This window comes from Salmo salar, chromosome 04 (assembly GCF_965601325.2).
Source record: "Salmo salar chromosome 04, fSalSal1, whole genome shotgun sequence".
In the NCBI taxonomy this organism is placed as follows: Eukaryota; Metazoa; Chordata; class Actinopteri; order Salmoniformes; family Salmonidae; genus Salmo; species Salmo salar.
In genome coordinates this window covers 37,619,589-37,643,251 of record NC_138294.1, presented here as the reverse complement: position 1 = coordinate 37,643,251, position 23,663 = coordinate 37,619,589, and the positions used below count along the sequence as shown (strand labels likewise).

The following is a 23,663-nucleotide window of genomic DNA, read 5'->3' as shown; positions in this document are numbered from 1 at the left end:
AATATATTTTAAAAATCAAAATTCTACCACAAATTAAAGAAGTTGTAGCCTGTTTGGAAATGACTGACAATAAAAATATTCTCTACACAAGCAATATTTACCTAGATTTTTCTTCAACTTCTGGACATCACACCTGGAACAACTGTCCTCTGCAGCCATGTGCTTCAGTGTCACAATAAGTTATCATGGTAACTAAGTTAACATTCTCTTGACAAAACTTTATTATTGAGGAATTTGCCCTCAGTGGTGGAAATGACACCACTACCAAAGGACAGGTATATTTTGTGTGAATAACAATATAAAGGGCATACTCACAGTAAATATTGATATATATTTTATTTAATTGACTCGTTCTCTAGAAGATAACATTACATAATGTGTAATTATTAATGTTTTCTCATAGAAAAACATAGTAGAAGCTCAAAAGTTTGGGTCAAGGACAAGGGCAAAACAGTGAAATTGAGGTATGAAATGCATCTGAAAAGAAGCTAAAATACTTGATAGAGAGGTGTTGAAAAATATATGGGGTGATTGTAGTGTGAACTTAACATATAACATATATTTTTTTAATAAAATCCCCAAAATTGACCCTGAGGACATAGAAGTTCCCGTAGTTGCAGAATTACCCATACAGTCTTATAGCAGAGTTCCTGCTCTCTAGCGCTGGAAAGCCCAGTGGTGGATTTCATTCTAGACTTCCTGAAAGCGAATCACAAGACAACTTTAAAACGCAAGCGAGGTAAACGAGGGGGGATCCTATCTAACAAAGTGGTTTGCCTTGTAATTAGATAGCTAGGAAACTGCCTTGAATGTTTACCACCCACGATAAAGCAACGCACGAGTTGAAAATATTGAAGCATGTGGTACACAGAACACACCACAGCCTAGTGCGGCATTTCCAACACAGCGTTGCGGACTGCTTCATTGAAAATGCATTCCACCGGAACGCAAATAGTTTAAGCATCTGGTGGATATGAGGCTTAACTCGATTCGTTTGTATATGACGATACGAGTGCTTATTTCAAAGAGCGTTATGTAAACCACAAACCAGTGGGCATAGTTAGGCATGTTGCACTGGGACACATTTTAATATGTTAAAAAGCCTCTAATGTTACTATAGGTCCGCTGTGGTTCTATGTAGCCTAGTTATGCTAATATATTTGAGACCAGTGTATTGCAGTTAATTTTGGCTTTGATTTAGTAAGTGAATTATCTTTAAGTAGTAAAACAGGGAAATAACGAGTCCCAGACAGTTCGCAATAGAACAGAGGGGGCCATCGTTTAATACCTACATTATTTGGCTCATCTGGTTACCAACCACCTGTGTTTGGAATACATTAGAAATACAAGTAAATATATTTGAGTAGTAAACAGGAAAACAACGAGTTTACTACCAAAATTATTTGGATTATCTGGTTACCACCAGTGTTTAGAATAGATTGAATTGGTTGGCAAAACAGGCCATGGAACGCCTTTTCACATGGAGATTTATTTGTTTATTTGTATCTGTGTATACTATGCGATTTAATATGGAGACAGGTTTATAGCAGTGAATGTCATCTATTAATTTACTGTTATAGTACTTCTAAGTAGCAGCCATATAACAAACAGCCAGGGAAACTAACTTTATGATATAACATTCAGATTGTTCTGCCTGACTTTAGTGCTTTTTAACGGATTTGTTGGGATTTTCTTGTGATCCAACAAAACGACTTATTTTCTCAAATAGATATATAATTAAATGTGTTTTCTTTGACAAGATGGGCCTGGCTGAGAATAGAACATTCAGTTTTCTGCCTGTGTGTGGCACTGTTTACCATAATTTTCTGGAATATCTTGTGACCAGAACAAAGCTACTTATTTTACTCAACTATAGATTGAAATAAATAGTTTCTTTAAAAAGATGGGCCTGACTGACATGGATTGTTTCCTCACCTTATTCACGTCGTGGTTATCCATCTACCACTCAAAGATATTTGACTTATTAAGTCAAAGACCAAATGAACTGCAATACACTGGTCTCAAATATATGAGCAAAACTAGGCTACACAGAACCACGGCGGACCAATAGTAAAACGCGAGGCTTTTCTTCATGTTTGATTGCCTTACGGAGGGAATAACTACACTGTTTGTATTCGGCCATATTCCCAGTCATCTTTCCATGGTTAAATGCGATGGTTCACACGTTCCGTTTTGCGCGAATGTTGCCATCTATCCACGGTTTCTGGTTAGGGTAGGTTTTAATAGTCACAGTGGTACAACATCTCCTATACACTTCCTGATAAACTCAGTCACCGTATCAGTGTATTCGTCTATGTTATTCTCAGAGGCTACCCAGAACATATCCCAGTCCGCGTGATCAAAACAACATTGAAGTATGGATTCCGATTGGTCAGACCATCGTTGAATAGTCCTTAGCACGGGTACTTCCTGTTTGAGTTTCTGCCTATAGGAAGGGAGGAGCAAAATGGAGTCGTGATCAGACTTGCCGAACGGAGGACGGGGGAAGGCCTTGTGGGCATCCCGGAAGTTCGAGTAACAGTGGTCGGGTGTTTTAACAGCGTGAGTACTACAGTCGATGTGCTGATAGAACTTCGGTAGCGTTTTCCTCAAATTTGCTTTGTTAAAATCTCCAGCTACAATAAATGCGGCCTTAGGATATGTGGTTTCCAGTTTGCATAAAGTCCAGTGAAGTTCTTTGAGGGCCGTCCTGGTGTCGACTTGAGGGGGAATATGTACGGGTCTGACTTTAACCGAAGAGAATTCTCTTGGGAGGTAATACAGCATTTTATTGTGAGGTATTCTAGGTCGGGTGAACAAAAGGACTTGACTTCCTGTATGTTATCACAAGCACACCATGAGTAGTTAATCATGAAACATACACCCCCACCCTTCTTCTTCCCGGAGAGATATTTGTTCCTGTCTGCGCGATGAACTGAGAACCCAACTGGCTGTACGGACTCAGACAGTATATCCCGAGAGAGCCATGTTTCCGTGAAACAGAGTGTTACAATCCCTAATGACTCTCTGGAAGGAAATCCTCGCCCTAAGTTCGTCAACTTTATTATCCAGACTGGAAGAGGTGGGTACTCGGAAGAGGAGGGTGGTGTGCGATCCTCCTGAGTCGGAGTAGAAGACCACTCTGAGTACCTCTTTACCGCCAGCGGACATGCAAGTTTCATATTACAGAGGGTGGGGGTAAGAACACGAGATGTGCACAACCGTGGTGGATTAGGTACAGACTTATACAACCAGAGTAACAGGATTGTACATACCTATCATTTAAAGTAATGCTCATACACATATTTTTCCCCCACAGAAATAACACATAAAAAAATAAAATACTGCAAAGTTTCCTAAGAGCTAGAAGCTCTTATGCGGTCTCCTGTTCTATTGATTTTCTTTCAACATTCTTCGTTGTCTAGCAGCCAAAGGCATTATCCTAGTCATATTGTAACGGCTGTCTTCTGTAGAAATGGACCAAGGCGCAGCAGGTATGTGAATACTCATCTTTAATTAAAGTAAAGAAGTAAAGCATCCACTTAACAATGCAAACAAAGTGACAACAGCTACAGTTCTGCAGGCTAGAAACGCAGTGCAAAAACAACCACCCACAACCCCAAAGAAAAACACACACACCTACATAGGACTTCCAATCAAAGGCAACTATACACACCTGCCTTCAATTGGAAGTCCCAATCATCCACCCAACATTTAACCAACACAAACATGCCACGTCCTGACCCCAAAACTAAAACACTAGCTCCATCTGCTGGTCAGGACGTGACACATATTAACAATCCGTGATTGTTGTTCAATTTAAAATCCTCTCTCTTTCTAACTGATATTTCCATCTATGTCCATAAAACCTCTTGCATGTGTGGTGTGCATTTTAGAATGGTGTTTTTCTGCAAATTGCATTTGGAACATTCACGCATAGGCCAACTGCCGTGTGTACATTGCTGCACCTAAAATGTGAAGAACATTTTAAGTTAAACATTCCGATCTGTTCCATCAGCCCTGTTAACTGAAAAATAAGAGGGTATATGGCATACACCTGCGTATACCCTCCACTACACCACTGGGGCGGATTTAGTAGTGACCAGCAAAATATTCCCTAATAATAAACCATCTAAGAAACTGAAAGCGGTACTAAATAAGAAGTTAGTACCAGCAGAGGGAAATCAAAATCAAATCCAATTTTATTAGTCACATGCGCAGAATAAAACAGGTGTAGACCTTACAGTGAAATGCTTACTTACAAGCCCCTAACACACTATGCAGTTTATAAAAATACGGAATAAGAAATAAAAGTAACAAGTAATTAAAGATCATCAGGAAAATAACAATAGCGAGACTATATACAGGGGGGTACCGGTACAGAGTCAATGTGCGGGGGCACCGGTTAGTTGAGGTAATATGTACATGTAGGTAGAGTTATTAAAGTGACTATGCATAGATGATAACAACGGAGAGTAGCAGAGGTGTAAAAGGGTGGGGGGGCAATGCAAATAGTCTGGTTAGCCATTTGATTAGGTGTTCAGGAGTCTTATGGCTTGGGGGTAGAAGCTGTTTAGAAGCCTCTTGGTCCTAGACTTGGCACTCCGGTACCACTTGCCATGCGGTAGCAGAGAGAACAGTCTATGACTAGGGTGGCTGGAGTCTTTGAAAATGTTTAGGGCCTTCCTCTGACACCGCCTAATATAGAGGTCCTGGATGGCAGGAAGCTTGGCCCCAGTGATGTACTGGGCCATTCGCACTACCCTCTGTAGTGCCTTGCGGTCGGAGGCCGAGCAGTTGCTTCCTGCCCTCCCGGACACCTACAGCACCAATGTCACAGGAAAGCCAAAAAGATCATCAACCACCTGAGCCACAGCCTGTTCACCCCGCTATCATCCAGAAGGTGAGGTCAGTAAAGGTACATAAAAGCTGGGACCGAGAGACTGAAAAACAGCTTCTATCTCAAGGCCAACAGACTGTTAAATAGCCATCACTAGCCGGCTACCACCCAGTTACTCAACCCTGCACCTTAGAGGCTGCTGCCCTACACACATAGACATGGAATCACTGGTCACTTTAATAATGGAACACTAGTCACTTTAATAATGTTTACATACTGCTTTACTCATTTCATATGTACAGTTGAAGTCAAAAGTTTACATACACTTAGGTTGGAGTCATTAAAACTTGTTTTTCAACCACTCCACAAATTTCTTGTTAACAAACTATAGTTTTGGCAAGTCAGTTAGGACATCTATTTTGTGTATGACACAAGTCATTTTTCCAACAATTGTTTACAGACAGATTATTTCACTTATAATTCACTGTCACAATTCCAGTGGGTCAGTTTACATACACTAAGTGCCTTTAAGCAGATTGGAAAATTCCAGGAAGTTATGTCATGGCTTTAGAAGCTTCTGATAGGCTAATTGACATCATTTGAGTCAATTGGAGGTATGTATTGGATGTATTTCAAGGCCTACCTTCAAACTCAGTGGCTCTTTGCTTGACATCATGGGAAAATCAAAAGAAATCAGCCAAGACCATAAAAAAAGTTGCAGACCTCCACAAGTCTGGTTCATCCTTGGGAGCAATTTCCAAACGCCTGAAGGTACCACGTTCATCTGTACAAACAATAGTACGCAAGTATAAACACCATGGGACCACGCACCCGTCATACCGCTTAGGAAGGAGACGCGTTCTGTCTCCTAGAGAAGAACGTACTTTGTGCGAAAGTGCAAATCAATCCCAGAACAACAGCGAAGGACCTTGTGCAGATGCTGGAGGAAAGAGGTACAAAAGTATCAATATCCACAGTAAAACGAGTCCTATATCGACATAACCTGAAAGGCCACTCAGCAAGGAAGAAGCCACTGCTCCAAAACCACCATAAAAAAGACAGACTACGGTTTGCAACTGCACATGGGGACAAAGATCGTACTTTTTGGAGAAATGTCCTCTGGTCTGATGAAACAAAAATAGAACTGTTTGGCCATCATTATGTTTGGAGGAAAAAGGGGGAGGCTTGCAAGCCGAAGAACACCATCTTAACCGTGAAGCATGGGGTGGCAGCATTATGTTGTGGGGGTGCTTTGCTTCAGGAGGGACTGGTGCACTTCACAAAATAGATTGCATCATGTGGAAGAAAACTTTTGAAGCAACATCTCAAGACATCAGTAAGGAAGTTAAAGCTTGGTTGCAAATGTGTCTTCCAAATGGACAATGACCCCAAGCATACTTCCAAGGTTGTGGCAAAATAGCTTAAGGACAACAAAGTCAGGCTATTGGAGTGGCCATCACAAAGCCCTGACCTCAATTTCATAGAAAATTTGTGGGCAGAACTGAAAAAGAGTGTGAGAGCAAGGAGGCCTACAAACCTGACTCAGTTATACCAGCTCAGTCAGGAGGAATGGGCCAAAATTCACCCAACTTATTGTGGGAACCTTGTGGAAGGCTACCCAAAACATTTGACCCAAGTTAAACAATGTAAAGGCAATGCTACCAAATACTAATTGAGTGTATGTAAACTTCTGACCTACTGGGAATGTGATGAAAGAAATAAAAGCTGAAATAAATAATTCTCTCTACTATTATTCTGACATTTCACATTCTAAAGTGGTGATCCTAACTGACCTAAGACAGGGAATTTTTACTAGGATTAAATGTCAGGAATTGTGAAAAAGTTGAAGGTGTATGTAAACTTCCGACTTCAAGTGTATATACTGTATTCTATCCTACTGTATTTTATTAAATTTCACTCCGGCATTGCTCGTTTGATTTGATATTGTATAATTTGCTGGTACGGAAATGCTAATGTCTCTCAGAGAAATATTGTTAGCTCTGATAGTAAAGTGCTAGGGGTCAAGCAGACAGGTCTGGAGGTCATTTATGATACGAGTCTTCCCAAAAGCCCACAAGGTACTGATGGACCACAGACATCTTCTTTATCAGGAGTTTGAGCTGCTCCTCTCAGCATGATGTTACAAGGATCCAGGGCACAAAAGAAATAGGGCCAAACGATCCTTTGTCCCAGCGGCAGTAAGGCTCCTGAATGTTTAAAACCAGAAGTAGGAACAACGAGCTGGCCTACAGCTAAGATTTTAGTTGACAGAGTTTTCTGTTGTGTATTATGTCTGTAGTGTACAGATGAATCATTGATCACTCAAGAACTCAGGATAATGGCGCCCGAGGGGTTGACTGCCGTTACCAGAACAGTGATTACTCACCCCGAACTGGAGATTTCGCTGCAAAGGATATCAAATCAAATCACATTTTATTGGTCACATACACATAGTTAGCAGATGTTAATGCGAGTGTAGCAAAATGCTTGTGCTTCTAGTTCCGACCCTGCAGTAATATCTAACAATTTCACAACAACTACCTTATACACACAAGTTTAAAGGAATGATTAAGAATATGTACATATAAATATAAGGATGAGTGATGATAGTCAAGTACAGTATATCAATATGAGATGAGTAATGTAGGGTATGTAAACATTATATCAAGTGGCATTGTTTAAGTGACTAGTGATACATTTGTTAGGTCCAATTCTTTATTATAAAAGTGGCTAGAGATTAAGTCTGTATGATGGCAGAAGCCACTCAATGTTAGTGATGGCTGTTAAACAGTCTGATGGCCTTGAGACAGAAGTTGTTTTTCAGTCTCTCGGTCCTAGCTTTGATGCACCTGTACTGACCTCGCCTTCTGGATGATAATGGGGTAAACAGGCAGTGGCTCGGGTGGTTGTTGTCCTTGATGATCTTTTTGGCCTTCCTGTGACATCGGGTGGTGTAGGTGTCCTGGAGGGAAGGTAGTTTGCCCCCGGTAATGCGTTGTATAGACCTCACTATCCTCTAGAGAGCCTTACGGTTGTAGGAGGAGGAGTTGTTGTACCAGGCGGTGATATACCCCGACAGGATGCTCTCGATTGTGCATCTGTAAAGGTTTGTGAGTGTTTTGGTGACAAGACAAATTTCTTCAGCCTCCTGAGGTTGAAGAGGCGCTGTTGCGCATTCTTCACCATGCTGTCTGTGTGGGTGGACCATTTCAGTTTGTCCGTGATGTGTACGCTGAGGAACTGAACACTTTCCACCTTCTCCACTACTGTCCCGTCGATGTGGATAGGGGGTGCTCCCTCTGCTGTTTCCTGAAGTCCACGATCATCTCCTTTGTTTTGTTGACGTTAAGTGTGAGGATATTTTCCTGACACCACACTCTGAGGGCCCTCACCTCCTCCCTGTAGGCCATCTCGTTGTTGTTGGTAATCAAGCCTACCACTGTAGTGTCATCTGCAAACTTGATGATTGAATTGGAGGCGTACATGGCCACGCAGTCATGGGTGAACAGGGAGTACAGAGGCATGGAAAGGACGAGCAGAGGTCATACTGGCTCACCTAGAAGAAGACAAGCAAGATGAGCTGAAGCAGCTGTTTGGCAAGTATCCGGCCCTCTTCAGTCAGAGGCCAGGAAGAACCAATGTCCTGGAACACATCATTCGTTTGAAGCCTGGCCAGAACCCTGTCCGCCAGCATCCTTACCGTGTGCCTGAGAGGCTGGTGGTAGCCCTCAAGGAAGAGGTCCACACCATGATAGAGATGGATGTTATCGAGCCATCGTCAAGTGAATGGAGCAGCCCTATTGTCATTGTCCCAAAGAAGGATGGCTCTTTGTGCATCTGCATGGACTTCCGTAAGGTGAATGCCATCTCCCAGTTTGATGCCTACCCCATGCCCCGCATTGACGACTTACTGGAGAGAATAGGTAGAGCTCATTACATCACCACATTGGATCTCTGCAAAGGGTACTGGCAGGTGCCCCTGGACGAACAATCCAAGGCCTAAACTGCGTTCCGGACGCCGATGGGCCTGTTCCAGTTCAAGGTCATGCCATTTGGCCTTCATGGGGCCCCTGTGACTTTCCAGAGGCTGATGGACAAGGTCCTCCAGGACTGTGACGACGTGGTGATCTACAGCCACTCCTGGGAGGAGCACATACAGCATCTTAGCAGAGTGTCTGGGGAAGATCCATGATGCAAGCCTCACGCTTAACCTCCTGAAGTGTGAGTGGGCGAAACAGGAGACAAAGTACCTGGGTTACCAGCTGGGTAAGGGTGAAGTCCGGCCTCAGGTGGACAAAGTGGAGTCCATCAGGAACAGCCCTCAACCCAGAACCAAGACACAGGTGAAGTCCTTCCTAGGTCTGGCAGGGTGGTACCGGAGATTCATTCCGCAGTTTTCGACCATCGCGTCCCTCTGACCAACCTCACTTCAAAGGTGGCCAGCAACCCTGTGAAGTGGACTGAGGAGTGTGAGGAAGCCTTCATGATACTGAAAAAACGACTGTGCTCATTCCCTGTTCTCCAGACCCCTGATTTTCAGAAGAGGTTTCTCGTGCAGGTGGACGCTTCGGCTGTGGGAATTGGAGCTTTACTGGCCCAAGGGGAGCCAGGAGAAGAGCTTCCTGTGCTGTACCTGAGTCGGAAGCTGTTGCCCAGGGAAACCAGGTATTCGACAATCGAGAAGGAGTGCCTGGCTATAAAGTGGACCCTAGATAGCCTCCGTTATTACCTTCTTGGGAGGGAATTTGACCTGCACACAGACCACAGAGCACTGACCTGGATCCAGACCATGAAGGACCGGTATTCTCATGTGACCAGGTGGTATCTGGAGCTCCAGCCCTTCAGGTTCTGTGTCCGTCACAAGGCAGGAAAAGAAAACGTCATGGCGGACTACCTATCCAGGCTCCCGAACCTGGTCGCTTCAGGAAAGGAGGAAGGTAATGTAGAAGTCAGTCACTGGCCGTGGGCAGAATTTGGTACTTTAACGCACGCACACATTCATCACTCCTCCCTGCTCCGTTATCAGATAAGTTAACAATGTGGGTCAACACGCAAGTTAAGTTCTCTATCTTAGTACATACATTTCACACTTACGTCAGTAACCGGTTATGGTATAAAGAAATAAACAGACAAGTGTTCATATTTAATATAAGCAATATTTATTATACATAGATGTTATGGATGAGCGTGTTGTTTGTTTGTTCTGTTCCTCTCTCTCTCCATCTCTGTAGCTTCCGGGTATGCTGGATAAGGACCCGAGCTAAGGGAATTGGGCTTACTTTGTAGTGCCTGTCTGGAATGGCTCATTAATGCACATTTTACATTTTACATTTTAGTCATTTAGCAGACGCTCTTATCCAGAGCGACTTACAGTAGTGAATGCATACATTACATAGATTTATTGGCTCTCTTGTTGAAAAACGCCCCGAAGATTTATGTTATACAACGTTTGACATGTTTGAACGAACCTAAATGGGAAAAAAATGCATTTTCTCGAAATGGCTGTCCCGTGGCCGACGGAAGTTTTGGAGCAGCCTTCAGACGCGCTAACAAGAACAAGCTCTTGGAACATAAAGGAGTATTTTTTTCGAACGAAAATACATTTGTTGTGGACCTGGGATTCCTGGAAGTGCTTTCTGATGAAGACAACCAAAGGTAAGGGATTATTGACAATAGTATACAAGACTAGATGTGATATGCGATTGTTCCAAGATGGCGCTGACCTGTAACGTTAGCCTATTTTTCAGAGTATCGCATCCCCTTTCATCGCAAAGTATGATTACCCAGTAAAGTTAATTTTAAATCTGGCATTACAGGTGCTTTCAAGAGATATTCATCTATAAATCTTAGAATGACAATATTACATTTTAAAAATGTTTTCGAATAGTAATTTAGTAAATTGTAGCTCTGTTTCATCGGATGCATTTGAGGGAAAATAGTTAGTCAACGTTACGCACCGATGTAAAATGCTGTTTTTATATATAAATATGAACTTTATCGAACAAAAGAATGCATGTATTGTGTAACATGATGTCCTAGGTGTGTCATCTGATGAAGATTGTCAAAGGTTAGTGCTGCATTTAGCTGTTTTTTGGTTATTTGTGATGAATGTGGTTGGTCGGAAAATGGCTATGTGGCTACTTTTACGATATACTCCTCTAACATAATCTAATGTTTTGCTTTTGCTGTAAAGCCTTTTTGAAATCGGACAACGTGGTTTGATTCAGGAGCGGTGTATCTATAAAATGATATACTTAAAAAAAAAAAAAAAAAAAATATTATTATAAAATTTTGTTATGCTAATGGCGATATGATATTTCGCTGGATGTCCGTCCACGGGACGGAGGCCGCACAGGGGTTAACCTGTTAGGGCTAGGGGGCAGTATTGACACGGCTGGATAAAAAACGTACCCGATTTAATCTGGTTACTACTCCTGTCCAGTAACTAGAATATGCATATAATTATTGGCTTTGGATAGAAAACACCCTAAAGTTTCTAAAACTGTTTGAATGGTGTCTGTGAGTATAACAGAACTCAAATGGCAGGTCAAAACCTGAGAAGATTCTGTACAGGAAGTAACCTGTCTGACCATTTCTTGAACTTCTTTGCCATCTCTATCAATTACAAAGGATCTCTGCTATAACGTGACACTTCCTACGTCTCACATGGTCTCTCAGAAGGCGGCAAAAAGCTGAATCGTGGCTTTGCAGGCTCTGGCTGAAACAAAGTAGCCCGTTTGGGTAGTGGCTGGTCACAGTACTGTGAGACTCAGGCTCGTGCCCGCGTCGACCGAAAGCTTTCTTTTCCTTTGTCTGTTTACCTAAAAGGATATTCCCGGTCGGAATATTATCGCTTTTTTACGAGAAAAATGGCATAAAAATGGATTTTAAACAGCGGTTGACATGCTTCGAAGTACGGTAATGGAATATTTAGATTTTTTTTGTCACGAATTGCGCCATGCGCACGACCCTTATTTACCATTCGGATAGTGTCTGGAACGCACAAACAAAACGCCGCTATTCGGATATAACGATGGATTATTTTGGACCAAACCAACATTTGTTATTGAAGTAGCAGTCCTGGGAGTGCATTCTGACGAAGACAACAAAAGGTAATCAAACTTTTGTAATAGTAAATCGGATTTTGGTGAAGGCTAAACTTGCCGGGTGTCTAAATAGCTAGCCCGTGATGGCTGGGCTATGTACTTAGAATATTGCAATATGTGCTTTCACCAAAAAGCTATTTTAAAATCGGACATATCGAGTGCATAGAGGAGTTCTGTATCTATAATTCTTAAAATAATTGTTATGCTTTTTGTGAACGTTTATCGTGAGTAATTTAGTAAATTGTTAGTAAATTCCCCGGAAGTTTGCGGGGGGTATGCTAGTTCTGAACGTCACATGCCAATGTAAAAAGCTGTTTTTTGATATAAAAATGAACTTGATTGAACAAAACATGCATGTATTGTATAACATAATGTCCTAGGGTTGTCATCTGATGAAGATCATCAAAGGTTAGTGCTGCATTTAGCTGTGGTTTGGGTTTTTGTGACATTATATGCTAGCTTGAAAAATGGGTGGGTACTCTGCTGACATAATCTAATGTTTTGCTTTCGTTGTAAAGCCTTTTTGAAATCGGACAGTGTGGTTAGATTAACGAGAGTCTTCGAGGGCCGTCGAGGTGTCTGCTTGGGGGGGATATACACGGCTGTGATTATAATCGAAGAGAATTCTCTTGGTAGATAATGCGGTTGGCATTTGATCGTAAGGAATTCTAGGTCAGGTGAACAAAAGGACTTGAGTTTCTGTATGTTGTTATGATCACACCACGACTCGTTAATCATAAGGCATACACGCCCGCCCTTCTTCTTACCAGAGAGATGTTTGTTTCTGTTGGCATGATGCGTGAAGAAATCGGGTGGCTGTACCGACTCTGATAACATATCCCTAGTGAGCCATGTTTCCGTGAAACAAAGAATGTTATAATCTTTGTTGTCTCTCTGGAAGGCAACCCTTGCTCGAATTTCATCTACTTTGTTGTCAAGAGACTGGACATTGGCAAGTAGTATACTCGGGAGCGTTGGGCGGTGAGCCCGTCTACTGAGCCTAACCAGAAGACCGCTCTGTCTGCCCCTTCTGCGGCTCCGTTGTTTTGGGTCGCCTACTGGGATCCGATCCATCCTCTGTTTGGTGGTCCAAACAGAGGATCCGCTTCGGGAAAGTCGTATTCCTGGTCTTAATGTTGGTAAGTTGATGTTGCTCTTATATTCAATAGTTCCTTCCGGCTTTATGTGATAAGACTAAAGATTTCCTGGGGTAACATTGAAAGAAATAATATGTAAAAAAAAAAAAATATTGCATAGTTTCCTAAGAACGCGAAGCGAGGCGTCCATCTCTGTCGGCACCAAACACGAAAACACCGCATTCACCGAGACCAGGCCCAAACACGGATATACTGCTTCACCAAGACCAGGCCCAAATCCCCATCATTCGCGTGAAGAAAAGACTGAAATACATGGGCCGGAATTCGAGGTTCCTTGTGAGAATTCATCGGTGAGTGGGTTACCCGCCTCTACCATCCATTCTATTGGCCAATGTGCAATCACTGGAGAATAAACTGAAGGATCTTTGTTCGAGACTATCCTACTAACAGGACATTAAAAACTGTATGTTTCACCGAGTCGTGGCTAAACGACGACACGGATAATATAAAGTTGGCTGGGTTTTCTGTACATCGGCAGGACAGAACAGCTATGATTGGTAAGACGAGGGGCTGGGGTGTGTCTATTTGTCAATAACAGCTGGTGTTCAATGTCTAATATTAAGGAAGTCTCGAGGCATTGCTCGCCTGAGGTAGAGTACCTCAGTCCCGTGTGGCTCAGTTGGTAGAGCATGGTGTTTGCAACGCCAGGGTTGTGGGTTTGTTTCCCACGGGGGACCAGTACAGAGAAAGAAACGTAAGAAATGTATGCATTCACTACTGTAAGTCGCTCTGGGATAAGAGCGTCTGCTAAATGACTAAAATGTAAAATAATACGCTGTAGACCACACAATATACCAAGATAGTTTTCATCTATATTTTTCGTAGCTGTCTGTTTACCACCACAAACCGATGTTGGCTCTAAGACAGCACTCAACGAGCTGTTTAAGGCCATAAGCAAACAAGAAATGCAAAGGCGGCGCTCCTAGTGGCCGGGGACTTTAATGCAGGCAAACTTAAATCAGTTTTACCTCAATTCTACCAGAATGTCACATGTGCAACCAGAGGAAAAACATCTCTAGACCACCTTTACTGCACACAGAGACACATACAAAACTCTCCATCGTCCTCCATTTGGCTAATCTGACCATAATTCTATCTTCCTGATTCCTGCTTACAAGCAAAACCGATGCTGGCACTAAGACTACAGGCAACATCCACACTGAGCTAGAGGTTAGAGCTGCTGCATTCAAGGAGCGGGACACTAATCCGGATGATTATAAGAAATCCTGCTATGCCCTCAGACGAACCATGAAACAAGCAAAGTATCAATACAGGACAAAGATTTGAATCCCACTATTAACCTCTATGGGCTAGATGGGACGCTTGCGTCCCACCTACTCAACAGCCAGTGTAATCCCGTGGCGCGTTATTCAAATACCTAAAAAATGCAAAAACGTCAATTTTTCAAACATATGACTATTTTACACCATTTTAAAGACAAGACTCTCGTTAATCTAACCACACTGTCCGATTTCAAAAAGGCTTTACAACGAAAGCAAAACATTAGATTATGTCAGCAGAGTACCCAGCCAGAAATAATCAGACACCCATTTTTCAAGCTAGCATATAATGTCACAAAAAACAAAACCACAGCTAAATGCAGCACTAACCTTTGATGATCTTCATCAGATGACAACCCTAGGACATTATGTTATACAATACATGCATGTTTTGTTCAATCAAGTTCATATTTATATCAAAAAACAGCTTTTTACATTAGCATGTGACTAGCATTCCCCCCGAACACTGCCGGTGAATTTACTAAATTACTCACGATAAACGTTCACAAAAAACATAACAATTATTTTAAGAATTATAGATACAGAACTCCTCTATGCACTCGATATGTCCTCTATGCACTCGATATTCTCAGTAGATAGCCCGGCATCACAGGGCTAGCTATTTAGACACCCAGCAAGTTTAGCCTTCACCAAACTCCGATTTACTATTAGAAAAGTTTGATTACCTTTGGTGTTCTTCGTCAGAATGCACTCCCAGGATTGCTACTTCAATAACAAATGTTGGTTTGGTCCCAAATAATCCATTGTTATATCCAAACAGCGGCGTTTTGTTCGTGCGTTCAAGACACTACCCGAAAGGGTAAATAAGGCTGGCGAGCATGGCGCATTTCGTGACAAAAAATGTCTAAATATTCCATTACCGTACTTCGAAGCATGTCAACCGCTGTTTAAAATCAATTTTTATGCCATTTTTCTCGTAAAAAAGCGATACTATTCCGACCGGGAAAGCCTGTATACGTACAAAGAGAGAGAAAATAAATACATCTCGTGCACGAGCTTGAGTCTCAGAGTACTCTGACCAGCCACTATCCAAACGCGATAATGTGTTTCAGCCAGAGGCTGCCTCGATATCATTCAGCTTTTTCCCGGGTTCTGAGAGCCTATGGGAGCCGTAGGAAATGTCACTTTACTGCAAAGATCCTCAGTCTTCAATAAAAAGAGCCAAGATGAACAACAACTTGTCAGAGAGGGCGCTTCCTGTTTGGAATCTTCTCAGGTTTTTGCCTGCCATATGAGTTCTGTTATACTCACAGACACCATTCAAACAGTTTTAGAAACTTTAGGGTGTTTTCTATCCAAAGCCAATAATTATATGCATATTCTAGTTACTGGGCAGGAGTAGTAACCAGATTAAATCGGGTACATTTTTTATCCGGCCGTGCAAATACTGCCCCCTATCCCCAACAGGTTAAACCCACACTTGGACCACACAACCTCTCCACTGAATAGCAGGCTAGTGATTGATTTGTGATGCTTGCAGTTAGCCACCGATTCTTTCCAAACCATTCATTGTTAAATTTGTGATTTCCAACTTGTTGTGTAATGTTTATGTTCAATGGCCGGTGAGCCAGATATGTTTTATCTATAATTTCTCTTCATTATTTCTCATCATACTACAATGATTGAAAAGGATTTGCCATTAGATTGTTGACTTGATTCATGATGACTGCTAGCTAAAAAATGTAAATCCAATCAAAGCTACTGTAGATATAACGTGATTTAATGTAATTTTATCTGTGGCCAATGACCTTGAGCCTTCTTTAACCTGGGCACTTCTGATGTAACTCTATGGCAGCACCCAAAGGGCTTGAATTTTCTAGCTCTACCCATAGATTTTGCAGTGATGTAGTGTCCCCAGGAGTTACAGAATACTGAGCCAATCACGGCGCAACTAGAGAACAATACCAACCCCTACGATCCGTATTGTTCACTGGCTGCCCCACCAACACAGAAAGCACTGATCTAGGCTGACACACCTGCATTTCGGAGCTGCCTTACTCAAGAAAGCAAAAAAATGTATTTATTGTTTGCAAATGTATTAATGCCAAAATAACATGCAAAATGACAGGCCACCACTGGTTCTGTCTAATTTGAGTATAATGAAGTTTGTTTCTTTTGATGTTTTCTGTCCTCAGATACAGAGAGCTGTGAAAGCCTGTATGCAGATGAGGTCCCAAAACAATTGCTGACAATTGCCATGTAGGGCACTGCCTCGTGGGGGAATTCAAGTATGTGTGAAAGCTATCTGTGTCCTGCATAACTTCATGATAGACATGAGGACCAGGAGGGGACCTGCAGCTCGCCACCATCTGCCATAGGAGAGGTCTGCTGCTCTGCAGGATGTTCCAAAGATCGGGGCCAACAACACAGCTCGGGAGACAATCCGTATGCAGGAGATCTTCACCTCCTACTTCTTCTAAGAGGGTGCTGTTCCCTGGCAACACCATAGACTACACTATGCACAACTCTTTTAAGAGCCATCCACATTGCAATAAGAGTATTCTTCCATTTCCAAGCTATGTCAACTACAGTTATTCAATTTCCAGTTTCTCTCCCTTTGATTTCTACTTCTCAGGTGAGGGTGCTGTTCAGAATAAGGGGGATGTCTATACAAAAACAACAGGCGCTTAAGAGTCACCCATATTGAATGTAGAACAACTAGACACCCTACAACCCAAACCTACAGTACACACTCGTGTATCAATCTTATTGATGGATTGTGTTGTGCAGTAAGTAGGCTCCCCTGTATAACTGTGGCTCCTTCCACCTTCAAAGAATAGGCAAGAGGACCAACCATGGAGAATAATAAGACACTCAATTATTTATATTTATGCATCAACGCTATTTGTTTGTCCTTGTGTGCCTCGTCTGTTTTTCAGTATAAAGTACTCTGCAGCCACTCCGTGTGGGACACCAGGTGAGGCCACACACAAATATTCCTGTTGAACACTGTCTCTTTAACTACCTTATTTTTTCAATAAGTCTCTCTCCTTCACTTCATCTCTCTCCCCCTTCTCCCTAAATCCTCTAGGTTATATCAGCTGTGTCGGTGAACCCCTCCAGCTTGTGAACTGCCTGACACAGAGGGCACAGCATGATCAGAGGTGAAAGGTCACTTGGTCAGGTCAACAGGAAGTATTATTAAAGAGATGTTTACATTGAAATACAGATAGAGATGTAGTAGTCCCAGAGTTAATGATCCAAGGTCAGTTTTGCATTCAATTCCTGATGATTATGATGACTGACAGTGTTGGGATTAAAATAACACAAGGCTTAATCATGCTCTTTCTCTCATTTGCAGGTACTGTATGTTTTGATGTGAGAGAGGATGCCAACTCCCAGTCCTGTCATTGCCACCTCACGGGCCTACTGGGTGCCCAAGGCTGGTTAGGAAACACCGCTAGACACTTATGTAATTGTGTTGACCTGAGAGAATATGAAGTTTAGTAGCACTATAATTCATTCATCATATTCTATCTTCCCTGCTCCTCAGTTCTTAACTCTTCCCCTTTGTCTTTTACACTCTCACACCTCTCTCCCAAACTTCTTTCTTCCTGTGTTTTTATAATTCATACCAGATGTGCATTGAAGTACAGATTGAACTTGTATTTATATCATATTACAATTATAATGTATTATGCATGTACTTATAACACTTGGATATTGAACTTCTTTCATTAAAGCTTTTCAAATTCTCTACTGGTTGAAATTAAGTCTCATTTGATGACATGCTACACCTATCCTGTGTCCTCAGATGAAGGAAATTAGATATGGAGATGAACCTGTTTTAGAGTATTTACATGACACATAGGAAGTGTAGCGTAAGTTTTTTTTAATTCTGGTTCTCTATATATATGAATTACAAATCAGCCTTTAACTAGTTAAATAATGTGTTGTAGTTCATTGCAGAGTTACAATGTGTAACCATTAATGTCCCAGGACCAGGATTGGTAAACACTGTTGAAGTGCATAATTGTAATACATGCATGCAGACAGCATCTGTCACGATTCCGTAAGGCAGGAGGAAAAGGCAGAGTCAAACGCAGGAGACGTAGTCCAGTTGTGCCGTAGGACGGTATATTTATTGCACCGAAAAAAACACTCGGCGTAACAAAAGGGCATAGGGTGTGCCCAGAGACCACACGGGAACACAGTTAACCCCGAGAAAACAAAGATACGCACGGGGCGCAGCCCGGCAAATATAACATTCCTCTAGCGAGAATCCGCTGGGGAAAAATGTGCAAAAACCACAGACCGTTCACAGACCTGCCCGCTGGCGAATAAACAATCCCGCACAAAACACAAACCAAAAGGAACAAACTAAATACCCCCCCTACTAATTACAGAAACGGAAACAGGTGCGGACTTAAACAGACAAAACACAACGAACACAGAACATAGATCGGTGGCAGCTAGTAGACCGGCGACGACGACCGCCGAGCGCCGCCCGGCCGAGGAGGGGTTTGAGTTTGAGTTTATTTTATTTTTACAGGGACAGTGCACATTAATCAACGTTTCAGTAAAAGTGCCGGTTTTAGCCAGCCGGCTAATTTTCAACCGCAGTCCCCGAGGGGTCATCATTTTCTGTGGATACTGTGACAGCATCATTCACAGACTGGAGTTTGATACTCCTGATATTGGATACGACTGAAAAATAATGTCTCACGGGCATTCATACTGAACCACACCTTTATTTGTCAAGGTAGAGTATATGATCAGTGAATATATTAAATGTACAGGCTACAATGTGGTGAACTCATGCTTGGTAATAACTACATGTATGTACGACTTGCATCCTTGGCACAATAATATTATATTCTATTCAATCCATAGGCTTCATTGATTCTATTCAGACTGTGTTGATGTCAATACAATCGGCTATGATAGCTGAGGTTCATAGCTAGCTAGCTAATATTGACACGATAATAATGACATGTAACAGTCGTGTGTAACAGTTATTTTCTGCAATTCTACTGTCAGACTGATGGATCTTACATGGACCTACCTGTAGTAAGTGGACCTACTGTCAGACTGATGGATCTTACATGGATGCTCCTGTACTAAGTGGACCTGCTGTCTGACTGATGGATCTTGCATGGATGTACCTGTGGACATACTGTCAGGGCTGGTGCTTCTGATGGTCCTGGCATGGTTTCGAGGCCTGTTCAGAAATCTGTGCTCATGAATGTGCGGCGTCAAAGGACACTTTGATAATGAATAAAGTGGACTTCATAGCTTTTATTGGTAAGGTTATCAATATGACTCAGGTTGTGGAAAGCTGAAATGCCAGGTTGAAGGTTATTGTGGAGATGGCAAAATAGATATTGGGGGTAACAGATGTTACTGTTGAAATGGTTGTTGACATGCTGAACAAACCTAAGGGTGGAGTGTTTCAGCATGATATAGATAAAGTTAAATGGGGTTGGAGGTTTGGAGGAGGGTGTGGAAGAAGTTAGGGATTTATTTGGTCTAGAATTTGTTCATGGTAGTACAGAATTGGGCAGACCATGATTGATCGTACATTCCAGCACAGTAGGTGGCGGAGTGCACTTAAACGATTGTTTACGGACCGCCATGATATCATAGAAGAATAATTATTATTATCATTATTATTAATATTATTCATTTCAACCGGGCGTGCGCACTGCGCTGTCACCGCCTGCGAAGCAACACAAACCCCAACCCGTGCGCGTACTGAAAACAAGATTGATCCTGCCTGGTGATAGGACATATCCCAGCAAAAACATAACATTGTATCGCCTATTTAGATCACAGAACACGGACTTTGAGACAGATCATACATAGAAGGGTGAGTTGAGTTGATTTTATTATCTTGATAAAACGAAGCGGTAATGATGACGATGTGGCTGCAGTTGTTTTGCGCTTCCCGTCTGTCTCAAAATGGCGGAGGCAGTTACAGCAACAACACACGGTTGGGAAATTGATTATTGTAGCTAAATCATGACATTCTATCTTACTCTGATACCTTTATCCAATGATGTTTCGACGTGTAGTTTTAATCCATGACATTTGGAAACTTGGCTAGCATTCACATCGAGTTTGTTTACGTGGAACGTTAGCTTACTAAGATTTTAAACTTTAGTAGCTAACATAGCAAGTCAGCATAGCAATTAGCCACGGCTCAGTTGGTTCGACTTTAAATGGTCAGAATGCGGAATGATTGATTGAAATTACAGAACTATAGAATATAGTATAGGTTTATTACTTCTATTAGGTGACAATGTCATGTTTGGTGAGAGGACTTGGGCAAGACAAAATGCTAACGAACCGTTTCAATTTCGGTCTTACTAGCTAACGTAACAAGCTGCATTCGTCAACTAGCTAACTGGCTGGAAGGGCGTATGTTGGTCATTGCTGCAACCTTCGATAGCCAATTCCCTCCATGCTAGATCGTGTAGCTACCTACCGGTATATTGGCTAGTAAACCACCTATTTAAGTATCACCTTTGCCTTACTACCTGCGCCGATATTTAATCTAGCTAAGGTAAGGAGTTGTCTACTTGTGTAAACACTTTTGGAAAATGGCTAACTATAGTAATGTTAGCTAACTAGGGCGTTAACGTTAACTATGTAACGTTAGCGATCTTGCGTGCCATTTGAGTTAAATTAGTAACGTCACATTTCTGGTGTTGATTCCTCGAGCATATATACATGTCGATCAAGGCTTAAATGGGCTGAATGTTCAAAATAAATCACATCGTTCATGTGATGAAACAGCTTGTTTGCCACCAGAATGTAAGCTAAACAGGGTGGAGTTTTCGCATTATGGTGTTTGTTTTGGCTGGTGTTTATCATGAATAACGTTACACAGATAAAGTGGTCTCTGGTTGTCTAGTGGCTGCTCTACATCGGACATTCGCTGGGTTTATATCTACATTTCGGTTCAGATAGCCAGTTAGCTAGCTTAACGTTATAACGTTAGATTCACGATTTGTGTTGTCAACAGTTAGCAAGCCAGAAGGGTATTTTCATGAGCCTTTATGGCAAAGACAACGTAGTTTGAGCTAGCTAGCTAACGTTAGCTGTCACTGGAGGGGACTCATAGAAAATAAAAAGTAACGTTAATGGCGTATTTCTGTAAGCAGAGGCCAATGTGAAAATGAATGGCGTATAAGGTCTGTGGTAAACGCATGCTTAGATCTTATACACATTGTTCTGAGATGCTCTTAAGCAGCTAATGTCACATTTTTTAAATTATGTAATCGGAACAAGCACATTACGTTTTAGTAATTTAGCAGACGCTCTTATCTACCTGCCGCATATAAAGGCGTCATAATTCATAAAGGTCATATTAACTGACTCGTAACTTCTCAGAACAAACCATATAAGATCTTCTAAGCCTGGGTTAACCTTAGACCCTATTTTTGGTGTTTATCCCCAAACCCCCATAGGAATGGCTGAATGAACCAGAGGTAACTCATTTCTGTTTTTTAGGACTACAAGCTGGCGAGCTCTATTAGCCGAGTTTTGTTTTGCATGGCCCACCCGGTGGGTGGAGATTACCCTTGAGGACCAATTGAATTGTCTAAAATGCATTATTAACTGGGTAGTTTGAGCCCTGGATGCTGATTGTCTGACTGCCGTGGTATACCATGGGTATGACAAAAATATATTTTTACTGCTGTAATTACATTGGTAACCAGTTTATAATAGCAATAAGGCACCTCAGGGGTTTGTGGTATATGACATATATACCACGGCTAAGGGCTGTGTCCAGGCACTCCACTATGTGTCGTGGCTAAGAACAGCACTTAGCCGTGGTATATTGGCCATATACCACACCCCCTCGTGCTTTATTGCTTAATTAACTCAGCAAACCTGGGGCACCGGGCCATGCAAAACGAACTCTCCCAATGCTGTCTTGACACAGCTGTTTGTGATGTGGGCTGACATTACCTAGTAAATAATCTCCCGTTGAATCCACTAACAATTCAACGTTTTGTTTTTTACCAACCATCAAGGTACATCTGATCTGAATTCTAGGTCATTATTTGCGTTTAAGCAAGTAGGCAGCTGTCATCCATGATTTGAGTGAGGGTGGAACGAACAGCGAGCAACAGGACATTAAAAACAACAATTAATGAGCCGGTGCTAAACTTCACTGTTTTTGTCAGTCTGCTATTATTAGTGCATACAGTTGGGTCTGAAATTGACACGCTTAAAAAAGATGATCAAACATTATAATTTAAAATATTGAGCTATTATTTTATACTAATACAAATGCTCAGAGAATGAGATTTTGTTTAACTAATACTTTTTTTATTTTCTCAAAGGTAGGTGTCAAAATGATTGACAACCATGTTTTAACACCTTTCAATACCTCATCTTGTGAGGATAATGACACACAAAACATTTTAGAAAAAGGCTCTGAGTTGGAGAACACATTGGGAGAGAGCTAAAACCATTCCTCCATACAGAATCCTTCCAGATCCTTGATATCATTCATCTGCACTTATGGACTGACCTCTTCATGTCTGGAGACTGAGATGGCCATTTGCAAAAATATAGATTTTGTGGCCAATTAATTTCTTTGTGGATTTTGATGTGTGCTTGGGGTTGTTGTCTTGCTGGAAGATCCACTTGTGGCCAAGTTTCAGCCACCTGGCAGAGGCAAACGTGTGTGTGTGTGTGTGTGTGTGTGTGTGTGTGTGTGTATATATACATACACATATATATGTGTATGTGTATATATATATGTATGTGTGTGTATATATATATATATATATATATATATATATATATAATGTGTATATATATAATGTGTATATATATATATATATAATGTATGCATGTATGTGTATATGTATGCATGTATGTGTATATGTATGCATGTATGTGTATATGTATGCATGTATGTGTATATGTATGCATGTATGTGTATATGTATGCATGTATGTGTATATGTATGCATGTATGTGTATATGTATGCATGTATGTGTATATGTATGCATGTATGTGTATATGTATGTATGTATATATGTATGCATGTATGTATGTATGTATGCATGTATGTATGCATGTATGTATATATATATGTATGCATGTATGTATATATATATGCATGCATGTATGTATATATATATGCATGCATGTATGTATATATATATGCATGCATGTATATATATATGCATGCATGTATGTATATATATATGCATGCATGTATGTATATATATATGCATGCATGTATGTATATATATATGCATGCATGTATATATATATGCATGCATGCATGTATATA

The 23,663-nt window shown here is 41.5% G+C and overlaps 1 protein-coding gene across 6 annotated transcripts in view; it reads left to right on the top strand.

Annotated features, from left to right (window-relative positions):
* Positions 1 to 18,836: 18,836 nt before the first annotated feature.
* lis1b (Lissencephaly-1 homolog B) overlaps positions 18,837 to 23,663 on the top strand; it is a 52,567-nt gene continuing 47,740 nt past the window's right edge. The window contains exon 1 of one of the 6 annotated variants that reach the window (XM_014195675.3): positions 18,837 to 19,106. The gene's annotated coding sequence lies outside the window, so the exon portion shown is untranslated. 6 annotated transcript variants of the gene reach the window in all.